This window comes from Mus musculus, chromosome 3 (assembly GCF_000001635.26).
Source record: "Mus musculus strain C57BL/6J chromosome 3, GRCm38.p6 C57BL/6J".
In the NCBI taxonomy this organism is placed as follows: domain Eukaryota; kingdom Metazoa; phylum Chordata; class Mammalia; order Rodentia; family Muridae; genus Mus; species Mus musculus.
Genome location: NC_000069.6, coordinates 32,669,184 through 32,683,411, shown reverse-complemented (window position 1 = coordinate 32,683,411; position 14,228 = coordinate 32,669,184).

Sequence of the window (14,228 nt, the reverse complement as noted above, 5' to 3'; positions counted from 1 at the left end):
AATGTACGCTAACAGGGCACTTCCTGTGCTGAAGCCTGATGATGCCCGTGCTCTGTGCTGTCACACGAGACCATGCTGAGGTGAGTGGCATGTGCTTCACACCAGGGACCATGTGCATGTCCATGGTCCACACTGTGGCCAGAAACCATGTGTAAGTCCGTGATCCATGTTCCCACCGACTGTAAAGGGCAAGAAAGCTACTTCTCCTATTGTACTGATGACTGCAGCCTCACAGCTGAAAAAGAGTGACATAGAAGGCTTCCGTGACAACCCCCACTCCCCGTAAAAGTAACAGCCTAGACAGAATGCCATTGAAGAAAACTTCTAAGAACTGTGATAAGGATGCTGAAGTACAGCTCTCCAGTGTGGGGAGCGGTTGTGGCGGCAGTCCCAAAGGCGCCAGGGACTGCAGCTAAGTCATATGACTTGCATCTGACTTCCTCATATAAGACACAAACATCTTGAGTGCTGCGCAGGTGTACCAGGATACAGGTGAATCCAATTTGGTGGAGATTTGCCCCTGCTGCCCTGATTAGCTGAAGCTGCGTGCCTGGTGAGGTGGCGTGGCCTGCTGTGCGTGGATGGGAACTGAGAGTATAAAAGAGTGAGAGGCTCAGGGTTCGGGGGAGATATAAAAACGGGAGAGATATAAAAACAAGGGAGATATAAACAAGGGAGATATAAAAACAAGGGAGATATAAACAAGGGAGATATATGGAGAAAGAAGAAACAGGACTGAATAAATGTGTGCAGAAGGATCCTGTAGCAGCGTCGTTCTTGCTGGCGAGTTGAACGCGGGTAAGACTCCAGAATTGAAAGCTTCTGGAGGGGGTGCAGGTGGGGAAGTACTCGGGTTTTGATGTTGACCACTGGGAGTATGGACAACACAAACTGGACTTCCTTTCTTTTCTTTCATTCGTTCTTTCTTTCTTCCTTCCTTCCTTCCTTCCTTCCTTCCTCTCTCTCTCTCTCTCTCTCTCTCTCTCTCTCTCTTTCTCTCTCTCTCTCAGTGTTGTGGTATGCTCCCCTCTCCTCAGGAATTGGGGAGCAGACCTTGGAGAACTGGAAAGTGAGGGTGCCTGGGGTTCATGATATGAAACTCCCAAATAATCAATAAAAATATTATGCAAAAAAGAATAGGGTAATTCAAGGAATGATGTTAAGCCTGGAAAAGAATTTTCATGTTAAAAAAAAATCACAGTAGATTTTTATTTTTCTTCATCTTCATCATAATCTTATTATTATAATTATTATTATTATTAGTGTGTGTGTGTGTGTGTGTGAGTGTGAGTATGAGAGAGAGGGGAGCATACCACAACACTGCTGCTCTCAGGGTCAGAAGATAACTTTGATTCTCTCTCCATCTGTGTGTGTCAGGGATCTCTGCAGCGAGTACCTCTACCCACTGAGCCATTTAATGACTCACAGTAAACCTTTTTTTAAAAAAAAGTTATGCATAAAAGAGCTGCCATTGTGTAGTGGATGTTGTATATTGTACTTAATAACAGTGATGGACGGAGATTAGTCCCTGCCCTGGCCACAGTTTCAGTCTAGCATGTGACATAAGTTAAAGGTAACATGACTGTGTCTGTCTGTGTGCATGTTCCCCAGGGCTTCATTTGTCTCTGTTCTTCCCTCATATCTCCCATATCTGTGGACACACTCAGCTGCTGCGAGCGGGCTCCATCCATCATGTCCCAGAGGGTTCCAACACTCAACATCATCTGATGCAGACGTGACGGATGTCAAGTTGTAAAGTAGTTTCATGACTCCTGAGGGAAGAAAAGGTCAAGGGTGATGATCAGGGCATCACGAGATCCTGGAGTCCCAGGGATGTGGCAGCTTGGGGACTTCAGGAGAAGTGCTTCCTGGACCATCTTCTCTCAGCTGTCAACTGGACACCAGATACCACAGCTTTGTTAACTTCCCCCTCTGTTCCCCCAGTAGAACCTTCCTCTTCCATCTAGTATGAGTCTCTAAGCAATGCCCTTCGTCTCATCCAATCAGCAGTGGTTACTGCTGGAAGGGGACCACTATGTGGAGGCCAATGCTGTGGTCTGTCCCCTCCCAAACTCAGATTGAGAGCTGATGGTTGTTTGATGTTGAGAGGCAAGGCCTTTAAGGTATCCTCAGTAGGTCCTCTTGCATGATGATTTTCTCACAGAGGGAGTCCTTGCTGTCCTAGGACTGGAGCTGACAGTGAGTGAGGGGGCTGATTAAAGTCAGGTGTCCCTTCTTCCCCACCCACTCCTCTTTCCAGCCTGAGCTGAAGCAGCATGAACCCACCAAAGAAACTGGACAGACTCAGCAGCCCAACTGTGGGCTTCTCAGCCCTCAGAACCTTGAGCTCTTTTCTTTATAAATTAATTAATACCTACTCCCAGCAGAAAGGATCCTGCGATATCCACCAAAAAAGAGATAGGACCCCCCTCCCCCCATTCACATTGTGTGTGTTTGATGTGCTACAAGTGTGTATCTAGCATGTTTCCATGTGTGTGAATGTTTCTATGTGTGTGGGTGCGCGTGCACACACACACACACACACACACACACACACACGTGTGCATGTGTGTAGATAGGCATAAGGTTAATCTGGAGACTCATCCTTGACACTCTTTTGCCTTAGTCGCTGAAGCCGACCTCTCAGTCAAATCCAGACCTAACCAGTATGGCTATTCGGAGAGTGAGTATGGGATTGTATATGAATGTGGCAGACTGCAGACTCTCAAATTTGTACATCTTTGACCCCGCCTTCCAGAATGAATCCCAGGCCACCTGGATGCCTCCATGTGCATTTTTGCATGAAGGTCCCATCCTAAATCCTGTCCCCTGACCCTTCCTTCTGCCTCTCTCTTTTCCTCTCCACTTTGTTACATACACCCACACCTGGATTTTTATCCTGGAGACTTTTCTTTGACTCCTATCCATGAGCCTACTGACAGGAAGGAATGCCACAAATCTGAGTGCTTTATGTCCCTTCTACCCTAACTCCCGCCTTGGTACCTCTCATTTTGTGGCCATAGCTATCTCCTGCATGCTCACAACCTGAACTCCACTGGGGCTCCACAGCAGCTGGAGAGAGCCTTCTTAGGTATCCTGTGAGAACAAACATTCACCTTGCCGACCGCAACCACTGAAACACCTACTGTATATGCTTCATTGTTTTGGTTTTCTACATTTATATCTTTGCCTGTGTGTAGTGCGTGTGCATGTAGTTGTGAGCACAACTGTTCATGTGATGGTCCCAGGATAACCTTGGGGATCAGTCCTGACTTTTCACCCTGCTCGAGACAGAGTATCTTTGATACTTCCCCCCCCCCCCACTACAGACAGCAGACTAACTCTGGGGAAGTCTCTGATTTCTACTTCCCATCCCACTATAGATGCCCTAGGACTGCAGACATATTCACCATGCCTTATGTGGACTATGAGAATTTGAACAATTGAGAATTGCACAAGTTCTTTGTACTTGTGCAACAAATGTTTTACCTGCTGAACCAACTCCTGAGGCCATGTTTTTGGTTTTTCTTGTTTTGTTTTGTTTTGTTTTGTTTTGTTTTGTTTTGTTTTTGCTGAGACAGAGTCTTGCTTATCTGCCCTGGCCAGGAGTTTTCTTTGCAGGCCACCCTGGCCTGGAACTTATGGTGATATTGCTGTATCGCTGTATCTGCCTCCCTGGTGTTAGAGTTATACACCATCACACCACAGTTTTCTCATGACATGTTTTCTAATTTATAAACCTGTTGTTACTCCTTCTATTAAAATATAAGTTCCAGATGCTGATGGTCTTCTGTCTACTGACCCACCCCTCCATTAAATGAAAGAAAAAAAATAAGAGAAAAAGATAGTTTTTCTTAAAATGCCATCATGAAGGTGAAAAGAAAAGACATAGACAAGAAAGAAAGACAAAGAAAGAAAGAAAACATTTGCAAAACATACTATCTCCGAAGGGACTGTTATCCAAATATACAAAAACCCTCATACAATGGGAATAGAGCAGATTCCAACCTCACAAGAATGAGGTAAGCCAGGTTGGGGAGATGGCTTCAGTGGTTAAGAGCACTGAGTGCTCTTCCTGAGGTCCTGAGTTCAAATCCCAGCAACCACATGGTGGCTCACAGCCATCCATAATGAGATCTGACACCCTCTTCTGGTGTGTCTGAAGATACCTACAGTGTATTTGCATATAATAATAAAATAAATCTTTGTGCTGGAGAGAGGGGGCTGGAGCAAGCAGAGGTCCTGAGTTCAATTCCCAGCAATCACATGAAGGCTCACAACCATCTGTACAGCTACAGTGTACTCATATACTTAAAATAAATAAATAGATATTTTTAAAAATTTATTTAAAAGAAAGAAAGAAACAAAGGAAGAAAAGGATGAGGTAAGCCTAGAGAGTGTGAGAGCCCCTCCTGGGACAAGGGAAGCCAGTCATAATCCAACACTCTGGTCCTAGAGTCTTAAGTCCAGAATGGGGGCTTAGTCTGGGAGCAGCTCCTCTGTCTCAGAGAGCTAGCTCTGGGTGAGAAATCCACTGCTCACATCACTACCTCCAGGAGTTCTATAGTCAGGTGCCACCATGAGGGGAGTCTATCCCATCCCTTGAGAGGATGAGGCAAGTGGGTAGCTGTGAGCTTGAGGTCAGCCTCATCAGAACAGTTGCTCACTGGGGACAGTGAGTGGAACAGGCATCATCTGAGGTGGTAATAAAGTTCTGCATCATTTATATCCTTTTATTTTTATTTTTTAAATATGTGCAGCCCTGGCCAGCCGGAAACTCACTGTGTAGATTAAACTGGCCTCAAACTCATAGAGATCCACCTGCCTCTGCCTCCTGAGTATTGAGGTTTAAGGCAATGACAAGTTCAGTATCCTTTGGAAAAACAAGATGTATTTATTTTTATTTAATGTATATGGGTGTTTTGCCTTTATGTATGTCTGCACACTGTGTCTGGGGTGTTCTCTGTGGAGACTGAAGAAGACATCAGTTTCTCCAGTACCAGGGCGACAGGGGTTGTGAGCCACCCTGTGGGTGCTGAGAAATGAACTTGAGTCTTCTGCAAGAGAAGCAAGTACTTTTAACCAGCAAGTTATCTCTCCAGCACAAGTTCTGGATCTTGATGGAGTTTGGACCACACAGGTAAACTCATCTATCAAAACTCAGCAATGTATACTTAATTATTTTTTGCATTTTATGTGTCTCTATCACATCTATCAGAAGTCCCACAAATAAATATTGAATTTATTTAACTAGTTAAATAACTATTTATATTGTTGTTTTAACTTTATTGATTCTTTGTGTATTTTATATCATAAACTCCAGGCCCATTCATCTCCTCATATCCACCCTCCACCCTTGCAACGTCCCCCACAAAATAAAACACAAACAAACAACAACTACAACAAAAACAAAGTACAGAAAACATCTCATCATGGAAGCTGTAGTGTGTCCCAGTGTGTCCCACAGTGTGTCCCTCTGTCCACACATCTCCTCTTGCAAATGTTCATGGCAATGAGTCATTGGTCGGGTTTGAAGACTCTGGCTTCTGTGACGTCACCAATTGGGACTCCTCCTGGTTATCCTGTTGTTGCCCCGTGTCATGGATCCTGTGGCTTTGGAACAGCAGATGTAGATTTTGGGTTGGGCTAACTCAAAGCCCTGGATCTGGGTCTGTTTGGTAGCTGAGTTGGTCAGCTTGCCAGCTCTCCCTTACCTGTACCACCAGGGCAAGCTCTCCAGTATCCCGAGCTTTTGTCCCGCCAGCAAGAACACACTCAGGACAACCGGAATCTTCTGTGGCAAAAGCTTTTATTGCTTACTTCTCAGGAAGACCCCGAACCCGGAAAATCGCGCTGCTTATATAGCCCACAGTGTGACATTTCAGCACCTGATGTGGCGTGACAGCACCTGATTAGTTGCTCGCCCATCACCCCATTACTACGTCCCAAGATGGGCAGTGACTGGGCGTGAATTTACTCTTGCACTTGTGCATAAGGCTTGTTTACTAGTTAGGCACAGTGGAAGCTAGCGCCATCTTATAATGGCGATTGTTCACGGCTCGCGATTGCTTGTGGCACGGCTCTCCACACTCCAGCACTGTTTTGGCTAGGCTAGTCAATACTACCGCCATAGTCAGGAGGTAGGTTTAGATCTCCTGTTCCCTTGCCCTTGGGGCCAGCGCACCCACACCCAAGCCTCCAAAGCCAGCGCCACTGTGCTGCCCAGTCATGGCGTGGGACCCAATGTCCCAAGTGATGCATCCTGTGAGGGGCTAGGCCATCTCTCCTGCTCCTATACCCTCGGGGCTGGCCCACCCATGCATTTGCTACCAGAACCAGCACTACTGTGCTGTGTTGCCAAGGCAAGATGTAGGACCCACTCTCCCAAGTGCTGCAGCCACTCCTGAGTGAGAGGTAGGGCCAGCTCACCTACTCTCATGACTGCCAGGTCAGCTGTCCCAGGTCACCTCTCATGGCTGAGGGGTGGTGGGACCAGCTCTCCCATGCTCTCGTTCTCTCTCTCCCTCTGGTTCACCCGTACCCCTGCTGCCAGGGTCAGCTCTGCCGTGCTATCCAGGAGAGGTGCAGGATCCTCCTAGTGCTGAATGGTGAGGGCAGGGCTAGTTCTCCGGAGTTCATGGCCCTATGGGCAGCTTTCCCAACTTCCAGAGGTGACAAGGGGTTGCAGGGGGGATGGGGTGAGCATCACCTCTGCACTGGTGCCACCCCGCAGCAGATGAGTGATGAGGTCGGCTCTCCCACACTCATGCCCTTGGGGCTGAGTCACCCCAGCCCCACCCCCAGGGCCAGCTCCACTGTGCTGACTGGGCTAGGTGTAGGGCCCTCTCTCCCAAGTGCTGCCACCAGCTCTCCCAAAGGCCTCATCCTGTGAGAGGCAAGGCTAGTTATGCACAGCCCCTGTACGTCCATGTGGGTCCCTACAGCTGTCCTGACCAGGGAGTTCCCCGTGTTCTCTAGTGATAACATGTGTCACGGATATCCACACTGAGCCCTGCTGCTGTGGACTCATGGACTCAGATACAGCCCTCAGTGGCAGCCCAGGCTGGGGCCTTACCATAGGCTGGACACTCAGAACAGGCGACTCCTTTCTACCCTTCAGTCTCCAGTTCCCTCTCTCTTCATAATGCTCAAGTTGTCCACTTTTTTTTCTCTCTCTCCCAGTTGCCCACCATATATTTGCACATTGTGGTGACTCTGGCTGAAGCCCGACCACACGTCTGGTGGTAACACCCTTCATCCATGCTCCACGATGAGGTGGCAAGTGGGTGTCTGTGCCATGTGTGGGAGGGCAGATCCGTGGGTAGCATGGTGGTATGCAAATCTCTGTATTTCTCTTCTTGTGCTGTGCTGCCTAGATTTGATTTGATTTGATATTCATGTATCCTAGACATAAGACAGCTTTGGCCATCAAGCTAGGAATGACAAAAGACAGTCATCTGCTCTGTCCCTGACTGATATAAGGCAATGTCACCAACAAGGTGTCTCTTTACCCATTGCCAAGTGAGTTATTTATATTATTTTAATTTTATTTATATTACTTAAAGTTCATGACACATTCAGCCTGATGGAATTCTCCTTCCTCGAAGCCTTCGCAGTGCAGGAATGAGCTCCCATCTCTGTTTCTGCAGCTCTCTGCTCCATGGCGGCTGCATTTGGCAAGAACAGCAGAGTTTTTTCTGAATACACCATTTTTCCTGCGGAGGAACTACACGAGAGGAGCTGTATGTAGTTCATAAAGTTGTAAAGACAATAAAAAGACCTACTTACCTTAAAGATAGGCATGGAGAAAAATGGAAATCAGCTATCGCTAGGTATCTATGAGAGGACCACACCAGTGCTCAGGGAAGTTGCCAAAACAAGTCCTCGGGCCCCAGTGGAAAACGGCAGCATTTGCTCATGATGTGCACACATCTCCCTATACTCACTCAAACCATCTCTAGTTAGTTAAAATGCTTAACATATTTAAATGTTATGTAAATAGTTGTTAATGTAGCTGCTTAGGGGGTACCGACAAGAAAAGCTGCCCATGTTCAGTGCACGCATGATTTTTGAAAATTTTAAAAAAGGTTTCTTGTTAGTATATATTAATTATATACATTTCATAATGATATTTCATATATGTTCATTTTGATCATACTCACCCCCATTACTCTTTCTTGTCCCCTCCACTCTTGTGGACTCTCTTCTTCTTTCCTGCTGGTTCCCTTTCTACTTTCTTGTCTGTCTGCCTGTCCATCTATCTATCGAAACAGAAATTGGTACCAGAGAGTGTGTTGTTGCTACTATGGACACAGGTGTGTTGTTTGGGGGTTGGAAGTGTGGTTGCGGAAGCATTTGGAGCTTTGAGCTCTGAGGGCTTAGAACTTGAAGATATACTAGTGTAGGGGGCTTGGATGGTGGTGTTGGAAGCAATGCCGACAACTCAGGCTTGGCTCGTGAAGTTCAGTGTAAGGCTTCTGCTAAGACTCCAGCATCGCCTAAGTGAAACCTGTGCTTTACTAGGCCAATTGAACGGTGCTCAACTGGAGCTGCAAACTCAGTGTGATTGAGACGAGACCTGCCTAACAGGCAAAATCTTCTGCGAAGTGTCTCCTCAGAGCTCCCACACAGAAGTTGTAGTCCAGGGGTGTCAAGACCACATAAGGCTGGCAGCTGAATTTGATAATATTTAAGAGTCTCTGTCTTAGTTAGTGAAACTCAAGAAGAACGAAGACCAAAGTGTGGACACTTTGCCCCTTCTTAGAATTGGGAACAAAACACCCATGGAAGGAGTTACAGAGACAAAGTTTGGAGCTGAGACGAAAGGATGGACCATCTAGAGACTACCATATCCGGGGATCCATGCCATAATCAGCCGCCAAACGCAGACACCGTTGCATACACTAGCAAGATTTTGCTGAAAGGACCCAGATGTAGCTGTCTCTTGTGAGACTAGGCCGGGGCCTAGCAAAAACAGAAGTGGATGCTCATTGTCAGCTATTGGATGGATCACAGGGCCCCCAATGGAGGAGCTAGAGAAAGTATCCAAGGTGCTAAAGGGATCTGCAACCCTATAGGTGGAACAACATTATGAACTAACCAATACCCCGGAGCTCTTGACTATATGAGCTGCGTATGTATCAAAAGATGGCCTAGTCGGCCATCAGTGGAAAGAGAGGCCCATTGGTCTTGCAAACTTTATGTGCCTCAGTACAGGGGAACGCCAGGGCCAAGAAGTGGGAGTGGGTGAGTAGGGGAGTGGGGGGGGGAGGGTATGGGGGACTTTTGGGATAGCATTGGAAATGTAAATGAGGAAAATACCTAATAAAAATTTTAAAAAAAGAATTTCTTTTGCTGTGATAAAAGTAACCAATTCATTTCACCTTACAGCTGATTAAATCCATCAATGAGGGAAGCTGGAGCAAGACAGGAGGAACCTGATGCTTACTGGCTTGCTTCTCATGGCTAGCCTAGCTAGTAGCCTGCTTTCTGTTGGCACAGAGGACCACCAGCCCAGGTGTCACACTGCCTACAGTGGGCTAGAAACCTCCCACATCTGCCTCAATTTAAAAAACAAAACAAAACAAAACAACTGCAGGCTTTCTCCTGGGCCAATCTTAGTAAGGGCATTTTCTCATTTGAGGTTCCCTCTTCCACAAGGAATGGATTTTGGATTTCCAAGGCCTTGAGGAGCTTATGAAAACTTTCCATAAAACCATAAAAATATGACTGCTTGTTAATGTAACACACAAACACATTACAGTTAAAATATAACCTTCCCTTTCTTGTTCACTGCCAAGATTACATATCAATATTCATATCACAATATAAAACATTCCAACTTTAAAAAGTCTTTACAAATCCCAGCACTTTAAAAGTTAAATCCCTTTAGAACATCCAAAGTCTCTTTCAAAGTTCATGCCTCTCTAAAATATCCCTGATCTCTCTAACACTCCAAAATATCTCCCAAACTCCAAACTCTCACAGCTGTGGGCTCTTGCAAAGTCAAAATAAGTTAAATATTTTCTTACTCCAAGAGGGAAGAACTCCAAAAGGGCACAGTCACAATTAAATCAGAGTGAAACCAAAGTTCAACAGTGAATCTTAGTGTCTAACTTCTGGAAGTCACTCATGGTCTTCTGGGCTCTTCCAAAGGGCTTGGGAAACCATCCACAGAATAATTAGCTCCTACCAAGCACAGTCTCATTGGTGGTACTGGTCTTGAAAGGGACCATTGAGAACAGTTAAGGCTTGGTACCATAAATCAAGGCCACAGAGTCTCTGAAGAGAGCCTAGAGACAGGTTATTGATGAAGGTACAGCCTCAGTTGCAGTGGAGACCCCAGGATTGAGGAAGTCACATAGAGAAGTAGAGGATTGTCACTGTGAGAAGTCTGGAGAGGTCGTTCATTGGTGAAGGTGCAGCTTCAGTTGCAGCAGATATTGCAACATGTTAGAGGAGCCAGGACAGTGGGATGCTGTGGATTGGAGCCAGCCTGAGCCTATGTACTGGAGCTAGAGGCAGAGTGGAGCTGCCCAAGACCTTTGGAGTCTGGGAGACCATAAGCCCCGGATGCTGGACATTGAGCTATAGGATTTGATTTACACATCTGGATGTTGGTTTTGCTTTGTTCTTATTGTAACTGTGCCCTGGTTCTTCCCTCTAAGATCAGGAAATAATGTTACTTGTTTTTATTTTGCAAAAAGCCCACAGTTAAGGGGCTTTGGACTTTGAAGGAGACCTGTGTCTTCTATATGTTGAAATTTTTAAGGACTGTGGAAATTGAAAGGCTACACCATGTTTTATATTGTGAGGCCTTTGGTATAAACAAGAAAAATGACTATGGTCCATTAGTGATGTGTTTGTGCATGAACTTGAGGAGAGATCAGTAGCACTTAGTTAGTTTTAGTCAGCGTGACTCTAGAGTCACCAGGAAAGAGGGTGCTTCAGTTGAGAAACTGCCTCAATAAGACTGACCTGTGTACATGTCTCTGAAGCATTTGCATGATTAATGCCTCATGTGGGAGTGAGCCAGTCAGCAGTGTTCCTCCATGGTCTCTGCTTCAGATTCCTGCCTTGAGCTCTTGTCCTGACCTCGTTCAGTGATGGACTGTAACCAGTAAGCTATAGTAACCCCTTGTCCCTCAAGCTGCTTAGCTCAGTGTTTTATCACAGTAGAAGAAAGCAAACTAGGACAGTGGCCTACTGAGTTTAATTGGGGTCCTTACAGGAGCATGCATAGGGGTGTGGATGACTTACCAGAAGCTACAGCCCTGAAGAAAATAGCTCTCTTGAAGGGCTTATTTTGATGCATATGTGATTAACCAAATTCATGGATGGGCAAACCACAGATATGGCGGGCTCACATCCCTTGGAAAATGACTCAAAATAAGCATTCAAAAATAATATTTGAGGTTTTTCAATCAGCATTGTTAATTGATATATTTCTACCTAGACAGATCAGCTATATGACACGCAAAGGTTTCCAACATTATAGATTTGACAAGTGTATATGTGTGTGTGCATGTGCATATATAATTTATTATTGTAGATGAGCTTATGACATTTTTATGACCGTAGGTACCCATGCCATGATGCATATGTAGAGGTCAGAGAATGATTTGCAGCCTTCGCCTTCCGTTGCATGTTCTTGGCACTGAATTCAGGTCGCCGGGCCTGCATGACAAGTGCTTTTGCTCTGAGCCATCTTGCTAGCCCACAAACATATTTTTATGTGGGAGATCAATTACCAAATCCTTAAAGTTGAGGAGAAACTCCTTCATGTTTTGGTGAGTTTCATCTTGTTTTAATATGTTTCATCTCATATTGGAAAATTTTAGTTCTCATGTGGGGGATGCAGGGCCTCATACCTGCCAGGTTTGGCAGGTGTGCTACTATGCCACATGACAACCCAGATACTCTATTTCTGGTGGCATCTTTTTAGTTTGGAAGTTTTTATTATGTACTCTTGATATGTCTGTTTTGGCATTAGCAAATGTTTTTATTTTTTAGATTTATTTATTATTATATCTAAGTACACTGTAGCTGACTTCAGACACACCAGAAGAAGTTGTCGGATCTCATTACGGATGGTTGTGAGCTACATGTGGTTGCTGGGATTTGAACTCAGGACCTAAGGAAGAGCAGTCGGTGCTCTTAACCGCTGAGCCATCTCTCCAGCCCCACTAGCAAACTCTTAATATCTTCTCCCAGTGGATGAACAGTGCCATCTCTAATTTACAGAGAAGTACAGTATTCAGAATTATGATTTAACTTGCCCCGTGATACATGTTCTTTTAAAGAGTTTATTTTTAACTATGTGTTAAACATATGTCTCTATCTGTGTGTGTGTGTGTGTCTGTGTGTGTGACACCTATTATCTTGGGTTTTAGTTGATTCCAGATGTAGTCAAGTTGACAACCAAGATTTGCTACTGTAGTAGTTACTAGTCATAAGACACTAATCTAATTAGAATTGGCCAGCATACTCTACAGAGTGAGATCCAGGACAGCCAGGGCTACACAGAGAAACCCTGTCTCGAAAAAAAAAAAAAAAAAAAAAAACGAAAGAAAGAAAAGAAAAGCAAGAATCATTCCCTCAGTCCACTATAGTCAAGTGTCAAGTGCTAAATGGTCACATGTGGTCAGTGCAGTTGTAGAACAGAAGGCAGCTCAATCCATTGTCTTTAGCCATCCAAGTTGCTACAACAAAACACCACAGGCTGGGTAGCATACAAACCCCAGAAAATAGTTTCTTCTAGTTCCAAACGTGGACAGGGGCAGTGGCAGTTTCAGCATCTGGCCTACTTTATGATTCATAGAAGACAGCCTCAGCAAACCCTCACATAGGATAAAGGAGAAACTAACTCCCTGGTGCTTCTTCTAAGAGGGAACTATCCCCTGGGCAGGTGACACACTGCCGGAATCCCAGCATGTGAGGGGGTGGAGGCAGGAGGATCATCAGTATAAAGCCAGCCTCAGCTACAAAGTGAGTTCAAGGCCAGCCTGGGAGTATGAGATCTCTTCTCAAAAAAATGAAAAACAAAAATTGAGGAGGCAAGGGCACCAGTCTGACTCATGAGATTCTGCGTCTGTCTATGTGTCATCTCTTAGCCTCCACGGCAATGGTGCCAACGGATGACCTTAGAAGGGACACAGATCTCCACACACTGTCCAGTAAGTCCACCTGAGATCATCTGGTTGTTGGGGAACATCTGTTTCATCAGCTAGGTACAAGTCTTGAAAATTAAGTGTAAACAATAAGACTTGTAAGTTGAAAATTATTTTTTTGTCTTGTAGAGAAACATAATAGACAAATAGAGAAGAATGCTAAAAGTTGGGAGCTTATCATTCTATGGAATATTAGTCAATTTCCAGTTCCTCTCTTTTACTGAGGAACAATCGTATCCAGCATTTCGCTCTCACTGGTCTCACACACAAGCGCACACCCCTTTCCCAACCGGTTGAATCTCTCCTAACAGAAGTAAACTAAACCTTAAATCATTTACTTCACTTTTTTTTTTTTTTTTTTAAAAAGTTGTCTTTTTAACTTTTACTTTGGCATGAGAAAACTATTTAAATGGTTCCTTTGGGCAGACTGCTCAGCCTGCAAAGCCCATGTAGATGTTTGTGAAGAGAGATAATTTGTAAAGAGGTGACTGGTCTCACATCGGCTTTGAGAATCTCACCAGATAACATCTGTCAACCTTCTCATGCACTCCTGTGTAAAAATGTTAAATAAATGTTAAGTATTTTTATCATTGTTATGTAAGAAGGCTTTACCAACTGTGTCGCTAGATGTCTGGGCATCTGGGTTCCCACTTTTGTGTTGCTCCATTCAAATGTTAAGGTTCGGACTGTGTTCTGGGCACAGCGCCGGTGTCTCTCAACTTCAGCTTCACTCTGCGCTTGGCTCATTTTAAGCTTCTCTGAAACGATGGGAGAAGTTTTCTGGCCAATATCTTGCTTCCAATCATGAAAGAAAGACTTCCAGGCAGAGAAAAACTAAGAATCTTCCCTCTGGCATCCTGCTTCCTTCCCCCTCCCCTTGGGTCTTCTTTCTGCCAGCACAAGTCATTGACTTCACACTTCCTGTCTCCCGGCATAAATACTCCCTCCAGACACAGCCAGTCCTCTGTTCTTTAACCATTCCACTCCTAAAGACCTCTTTTCCAAAGCAGTGCATATTTAGTGCCTACACTTACATTTTTCCCCTCCTGTCTTGCAGAG